This window comes from Octopus bimaculoides, chromosome 7, assembly GCF_046866305.1.
Source record: "Octopus bimaculoides isolate indiv1 chromosome 7, ASM4686630v1, whole genome shotgun sequence".
Lineage (NCBI taxonomy): Eukaryota > Metazoa > Mollusca > Cephalopoda > Octopoda > Octopodidae > Octopus > Octopus bimaculoides.
The window spans coordinates 97,735,768-97,744,762 of record NC_142934.1 but is presented as its reverse complement, the minus strand read 5'-3'; positions in this window follow the sequence as shown (position 1 = coordinate 97,744,762).

The window sequence follows — 8,995 nt, the reverse complement described above, 5'->3', positions numbered from 1 at the left end:
ACCATTTTTTATTTAGTTTTTATTTAGTGTGTTTTCTACCGAAACACCTTAAAACTTCGTATACTTGTATATTTTGTCTTATAGAACAGAGAAAAAAATTTATATTCGAAGTTATTTAATGTTAAAAGTTGTTGTATTTCGGTAATTTCAACCAATCACTTACGTCTATTGGGTGAAAACAATTACTGCTGTGGTTTGTCAACAACACGTTGTGGCGGTGTAATGGGATATTTTCCCTTGAATAAAATTACTGCCGCTGTTTGTCAACAACAACGATCGGCGGTACTGTTATTTATGACATCGTTCGTACGTTTGTACTTGTTTTAGCTTTAGGGTTTTAGGGTTAGGGCCCGGGTTTTAGGGTTAGGGTTATGAATATTTTTGCCAAATTTGGTGAAAATCTGTTCAATACACCGCCACAAATTTTTCACCAAATACATTGTATGTATGCATATGTTTGTGTGTATGTGTGTGTGTGTATTTGTATGTGTACCTCTGCTTCCTTGTGTGTGCGTGTTTGAGTATGTCTATGCGTATACATACATACATACATACATACATACATATATCAAGAGAGAGAGAGAGAGAGAGAGCGCGAGAGAGAAACGTATACGCGTATATCCTGGAATTTATATGCACTTATATCCTCGTAACGGTATCTGGACAACTGCCTGACTGACAAGATCCCGAAGGACAAGTGCCCGACGGACAATTGCAATGTTTTTCGTTAAATCTTGATATTTTTTTCTTTTTGGGTGAAGGTAGATGTCCTGCCAGCATTTGGTTGATGGCCGTGTCGTTAAGTGCTTGTTCCATCTTCAATACATGAAGAAAACGCCAGATATTTAGATGACGTTATATTCGCCTGTAAATGGTTATGCCATCCCTCTAAGGAATTAATTGTTCGTGGTAAATCATTGCATCTGCAGTCATACATGTTCCACATACGAATAGGAAAGAGTGGGTTGCCTCTGTTACGCCGTCGTTAAAGTAACCAATGATTGACACAAATTTTCTTGTAATTGCTCAAATGCTGTCGCAACATTGTCTGCTGGCACAAAAGCCAAGGCATTTCGATAACTGATTGTTCTTTACTACAGCAAGCTGGGGGAAAATACAATTTTTGAGTACAGGAAGATTCGCCGAAATGACAGATGAAGTGAAATGAATGACAGATAAGATAAAGTGAAAGTGTCTGTCGGGTAGATATCTATTGGATAGTTGTCCCTATCGGGCAATTGTTCATCGGGCAGTTGTCTGTCGAGTAGTTGTCCACCGGGCAGTTGTCCATCAGGCAATTGCTCGTCGGACAGTTGACCTAGAACCACCTGTAACGTAGCAATTTGGCAAAAGAGAACCAACAGAATGAGTACCAGACTTAAAAAAGAAAAGTCCTGGGGTCGGTTTGTTCGACTAAACTCTTCAAAGCGGAACCCCAGCATATTCGCAGTTCAATAACTGAACGAAGGTAAACGAAAATTTTTTTTTTCACACCCACTTGACTCTGACATGCAAGGTGTTTCCTTCAAGATCAAAATCTAATTCTAATATTCCATTCCAACTCATTCCAAATATTTGGACTCTTCAATTACTTGATTGTCAACTGCTCAATACATTCATGATTGCATATTAATTTCCTGTATCCTTGCTCTGACTTGGTTGCATCTCGCGAAGACAATGTTTGGTTGTGGTGGAGACCATCGTCATGTGATCGAGCTAGCAGCGTATATAATAAAAGAAGCAACTCACAAACTTTTAAATTTTAGCGTATTTATTGCCAGGCATGATTTATTGCGTTGGATGTTTACAAAAGAACAATGCTGATAATAAATCCGCAAACTGGGATGAGAGAACTGTGCTATGTCTTGTAGAGAGCTAACTGTGGCACCGCGTCTGTGTGTGTCAGAAGTTGTTTCTTGTTCGAAGTGATCTATCCAAATGCCGCAAATGGTCTGGTCTTAGCAGTCTCTCTTCTGTGAGTGCCTAAGGTAGTTTATACGAATGACCGATGCCGTTTACACTTAGAAGTTTGCGGAGACCGTCTGACTGAGTTAGGCGCCAAACAGTTTTTGTAAGATAAAAAAGAGACAAATTTTTAGATCATATGAGGAGCCATATCATGCCACAGCTTTACGCTGGTTAGTTAATTTATAGATTAATCATGTGAAACTGTGGTGTCTCACTCGTGATGCCTACTTGAATATCTTACTGTTGGGGTTCGGATCCCTACTCATAAAACAATAGCTGCTGTCATCTTCGCCATTATACTGTAGATGCATAGTGGTATGTTAATTTCGGTATTGTGGATAGCTGCCCATTTTAATAGTTGACTAGGATTTGAACGAGTTTGAATGTGTTTCGCTACATTCAGATTTTGTAAATGTTACTTTCGGCGAAATGTGCGCGCGCGTATTGTGACAAAAAAGTATGTTTGTGTGTGTGTGTGTGAGTGTGTGTGTGTGTGTGTGTGTGTGTGTGTGTGTGTGTGTGTGTGTGTTTGTGTGTGTGGAGACATCGTAATCGTATGAAAATAGTCTGTATGAACGAAGATCAAAAAATAGTTACGTCATGTATTATTGTTGGCAGGCTCGTGTTAGCAACGAAGGTAATTTTATACACTGTGCTTATTTTATCATATAACAAAGCAATATGTAGTCATAAAGTCACACCTGTTTTGACATACATTTGTACTTCTGAATGTGCGCGGAGTCTTTTTCCCATGACTTGATTTGTCGTTATTTTCAATAAAAACATGTCCTTTCATTTAATTTCTTTATCATACCATAAATTCATCCCTACCACCGTATTAAGTATCAAAACCATGACAATGTCAAATGTATTGCTTTCAACTTTTTATCGCTTTTATCTCAAATCAGATTATACTGCGCGCGCGCGCGTGTAACACGGATTTTCAAGCGAAGAACTATAAAAAGCTGTGTTGTACTCTTATGCTTAGGTAATTCTATGGCCGGCTGACACACACAACTAACAACCTGTGAAATGATCTGATCGGATTTAGGGTTAGAGTTAGGGTTAAGAGTTAGGGTTAGGATTAGGATTAGGGTTTAGGGTTAGAGCAAGGATCAGGATTAGGGCTTGGAGTTACGATTAGGGTTTCGGGTTAGGGATAGACTGTATACTGGGGTGTAAATGGCCAGGTAGACCGCACAATGAACAGGCATCTTGTTTTCTGTTTATTTTTTTATTTGTTTCTTTTTTCTCCCTATAATCAAGACATGTTTGATAGGAGCAAAACCACCGATCAGGGTGTATATAACATGGTACATAATATTTATTTCTTTATTGCCCATCGGGGGCTAATCATAGAGTGGACAGACAAAGGGATATTACATCGACCCCAATGGGTAACTGGTACTTATTTAATCAACCACGAAAGGATGAAAGGCAAAGTCGACCTCGGCGGAATTTGAACTCAGAGCGAAATACTGGCACACGAAATACGGCTAAGCATTTCGCCCGGCGTGCTAACGATTCTGCCAGCTCGTCGCCCTATTGTACATAATATTGAACACAGGCGCAGGCGTGGCTGTGTGGCGAGAAGCCACATGGTTTCGGATTCAGTCCCATTGTGTGGAACATTGGGCAAGTGTCTTTTACTATAACCTCGGGCTGACCAGAACCTTGTGAGTGAATTTAATAGATTTGGTAGATGAAAACTGAAAGAAAGCCGTCGTATATAGAATAAACACAGACACATGGATATACATCATACATACATACATACACACATACATACATGTATGTGTGTGTGTGTGTGTGTGTGTGTGTGTGTGTGCTTGTGTCTGTGTTTGTCCCACACCACCGCTTAACAGCGAGTGTTGGTGTGTTTGCGCCTCCGTAACTTAGCGGTTCGGCAACAGACCGATAGAATAAGTACCAGGCTTAAAAAAGTAAGTCCTGTGGTCGATATGCTCGACTAAAACTCTACAAGGCGGTGCCCAGCATGGCCGCAGTCAAATGACTGAAAGAAGTAAAAATAAAAAGATAAATACACATTATTACTGTGATTGTCAGACTTTCGTGATTTCCTTCCTAACAGTGAAATTTTTTTCACAGGCGAGTTCAGGACCCCAGCAATGAAATCATTTGCATACAGCCAATCAGAGTTCACCTTGACCTTGTTATCAAGTTAAAAACACATTCTACCAAGTAAACTCAAGACGAAGAAAAGTGTTGTAAGTCGACCGATCGCCAAGTTATACCTGATTTTAGATAGAGTTGCATCTATACCTATTATTGGATTTTGTTAGGGCTCCATATGGTAAAGATGTAGTTGAGAAAAACGTGGGTAGAAGGTGATGTGCTAGCAACCCTCTCCCCTTACTGTTTTACAAAGTAAACAACAACACAAATAACTACGCAGAGGCAGCCATAGTTGAAACAAGAACAAGAACAACAAGCATTATTAATTATTAAAGGAGAAAAGAAGCATGGTCATTCCTTACCCAAGTGACCTTATCTTATCGTCCATCACTTATGCGCTCATAAATTAGTTTGAAAGTTGAGCTCTGATTAGCTGTATGCAAATGAGTTCATAACTGGGGCCCGGAACTCTCGTGGGAAAAATTCGCTTCCTAACTCAGAGCAATTAAAAGGCCACTGGCACACTTTGAATCAAAAGTAAAGAAATGCTTGTGTACTTTACATTGAAAGCTTAAAGCTAAAAAGGTACTTACTCATACGCATACATGCATACATACATACATACATACATACATACATACAATGTGGTGCATGGTATAAGTAAGAGATGAGATGGTCACGACTGGAATGCATTTGATTATAAGTCTTCTCAATAATTGCTGGCTAAGTGCTTTAAAAAATAACAAATTTCACTCGACACTATCATTGGAGATATTTGAAAAAGTTGCCTAATGTACCTAGCAGTGAGATCTTATACGGGACCTCTTGGTTTTGAAACGAACATCTTAACCATTTGGTCACAAAGAAAACACACACATACACATCAATAGAATGCGGTTTCTGACGTTTATAATTAACAAAGCAAATAGAAAAACTGAAGGTATGGTAATATAAATTAATATAAGGCAGCGGAGCAAAATGCTTAACCGCATTTCGTCCGTTTTTTTTTCTATCATCCTTTCGAGGTCGAAAAAATAAGTATATATTTGAAACCAATATAAGGCGGCGAACTAGCTAAATCATTAGCAAGCCGAGCGAAATGCTTAGCGGCATTTCGTCCGTCAGTACGTTTTGAGTTTAAATATCATCGAGGTCAACTTTGACTTTCATCCTTTTGGGGGTTGATAAAATAAGTACCAGTTGAACACAGAGGTCGATATAATTGACTTGCGTCTTCCCCGAAATCGTTGGTCTTGAACCAAAATTCGGAACCAATATCATAAACTAATATAAAGAAACCAGCTGGCAGAATCGTTAACACGCCGGGTAAAATGCTTCGCGGCATTTCATCTGTTTTGACATTCTGAGATCTATTCCACCGAGGTCGACTTTACTTTTCATTCTTTTGGGTTCTATAAAATAAGTACCTGTTGATCATTGGTGTCCATTTAATCGATTATCTGCATTCTCCCAAAATTTCAGTCCTCGTGTCAAGAGTACAAAGGAATATCATTCACTAATAATCGACTTAACACCATCCCCACAAAAAAATTGCTGGCCTTGTGCCAAAGTTAAAAACCAATATTTATTTCAGATTTAGGAACAAGGCCAGCAATTTCAGGGGAGGGAATAAGTCGATTGCATTGACACCAGTGCTCAAATGGTAATTATTTTATCGACATGTAAATGATAAAAAGAGGTAAATTGGGCCTTCAGTAAATCTTGAACTCAAAACGTAAAGACGAACGAAATACTGCTAAGCATTTTTGTATGGCGTGCTAACGATTCTGTCAGCTCAACATCTTAAATTTTAAAAACCAACATTATACACTAATATATTAGTGAACTTAGAACACACCTTTCATAAATAAGCATGTTGCTAGATTACATATTTCCGCAATGCTTATCGGTGGTTGACTCATAATGAAACGAAATCATTACGTAAACCAATAAAACCATCAGGCAATAACAGCAGTAGAAAACGATATGAATTGTGTTCAATTGACTGCGTAATAGTTTATTTCTTACCTCTAAACGTTAGTTACCATCATTACACCCCACCCCCCACATACAGCCCAACATACATACAACTGTTTTTCCTGCACATATCCTGGATTCAAGTGGCAAGATATGCATATGGGAAGAATTTTAAAAATTCACCGTCAGTCGGGAATTTCAGCATTTATATATATATATATATATATATATATATATATATATATATATATATATTTAGTATTTTCTTTCTATCTATCTATCTATCTATCTATCTATCTATCTATAGACATATATGTATATACATACATATATGTGTGTGTGCGTGCGCTTTAATAGTATATGTATGTATTATGTGCGTAGGTGCGTGCGTGTGCATGTGAGTGTGTGCGTGCGTGCGTGTGTGTGTGTGTGTGTGTGTGTGTGTGTATGGTCTGTGTAGCGCTAAAACAAAAACCACCGGAAGAGCTCGAAGCATTCGAATGACATAAAATATCCGCCCAATGAGACGTCCAGTGTGTAAGCATGCTTCTGCTCTGGGATTGTCTAATCAATATGTTGGGAGAATTTTGCGCTCCGATCTCAAGTTCAGTTCATACAAAACGATGATTGTTCAAGGACTTCATGAATGTGGCTGAGAAAAACTGCTGTGATTATATCCTTCACAATGATATTGTTCTCCTCACAAGCGACGAATCCCACTTTCATTTGTCTCACATCATCAATATGCCTGATATTCGTTACTGGGTGCAAAACGATCCTGAAATTTCATGAAAGACCTCAAGATAGCATACGAGTTATTGTATGGTGTAGTGTTGCAAATTTTGGTGTTTTGAGTCTATACTTTTTTCTTTTTTCCTTTTTTTGTTTAGACGGAAGATCAAGCAATTACAGTATCATCCGATCGATATATAGAGACGCTATAGAACTTTCTGGAGTCAAAATTCACAGATTTTGGAAATTCGGATGTATAGTTTCAACAGAATGAGGCCATTGCTTACATTGGAAGAACAGCTAAGCTTTGAAAGAATTATTTCCAAGACATTTGATCTCCTTACGTGGTGACACTAGATGGCCTACACGCTCGTCTGATCTCGTGTCTATGTGACTATTTTCTTTGGGGTTACCTGGAAGTTGAAGCCAACAAACATCAACCAACAGCAGTTGACGAATTGAAGGCTGCTCTACGCCAAACAACTGTAGATATACCATCACAAATGACTCACCGAGTAAGGGTAAGCTTCAGAAATCAACTACCAAGCTGCGTCGCGATTAGAGGCCATCTTTTAGAGGATGTCATATCCAAAACCAAATGACAAAAGCTGTATCCATTCACGCTACGGTTATTAAAATATATTTTTAATAACTTTTACCTTGGCCTTTTTTTTTGTCAACCAGAAAACTGTGCGAGGTTTTGTTTTTGGCGCACCTTTTACATACATACATAAACACACACACACACACACACACACACACACACACACACACACATACACACACGCACACATACAAAAAGTATGTAGATCTAAATTCCATTGAATGTATGCTGTTTCTTCGTTAAAGATCCAGTTCTTTCACAATTAATGAGAAATACGAAAAATAAAACCAAGAACACACACGCACGCACGCACGCATACAACACACACACACACACACACACACACACACACACACACAATACATACGTACATACACGTATGTATGTATATATGTATCTGCGTTCATAAAAGCTAAATGCTACTTCGCCGATTTCGACAATGAGTACTTCAGCTCATTGATCGAGTGATATATTGTCTCGTTGGATTAACGCGCTCTCGTCATGTGAGATGGAAAGCATGGAAAATATTTATTCTCAGATTGGTGACAAAGACTACACACCCAGAAAAACCGATAAGATCATGTTGAAATAATCAAAGTAGGTTGTTTTAGAGCAACAGCTGTTACATTACTTCTGATTTTGAGGTGCATGTTCTTACAATACAGAAACAGGATCCCCCCCCCCTCAACGACCAAAGGGAAATAAGAATGTAGGAAAAACACCTGAATGAGGCAATTAATGAAGATTCTGTAAAGTTATTGTTGAAGATGATTCACATAGTGTCTGGTAAAAAATGCCATCACGATATGAGATGTAATGTCGTGATCAAAACACTATACAGTGCAATTCGTAGAAAAGACAGTCTTACAAATCAAACTATAAACTGTTACAGATGTGTTGAGTGCATACTTATACATAGAATATTTGTAGTATGCTCCTATATATAAACATAGGCATTTCTGAATTGTAAATACGGGCATTTGTGAACTGGAAGCTGTAATTGCGTTCAGGTATGTTTTCCGTGATATTCACTGTTTGTAACCATATCGCTTTCAATCATGTATTCATGACAATAAGTTATTCGGAGCTTTGTCTCACTGCAAAGCCCAACAACATTACTTAAATTTTGCCTTAGCTTTATAAGATGAACTTGTGTAGAGATACTCTACAAAAGTTACATCAGTTTGTGAACTCCATTGGATAATATATATAGTTTATTTTAATCGTTGTCCGAATTAATGCTTTTGTAATAAGTAACTGTTTCTCCATCTATTACATTGATGACGTTATTATACAATCAAGAACACCATTAATAGAGGATTCTACTGCTCTATTTGTGAAGTTTACAGTGTTCAATATGCTGTCAAAGACTTGATTTATATATTTTCAATACCATTTAGAAACTCAACCATTCTCTCAGAATGTAGTTGTTCCTTCTCTTCACTAACACGAAGTAGAAAACTGATACAGTTATAGGACCCCCGTCAGTAAATGGAAATTGAAATTTAGAAAGCTGAATGTATTACAGAAGCACTTTTTAAAAACAATGCCACCAATCCAGTAGATACAACGATGAGA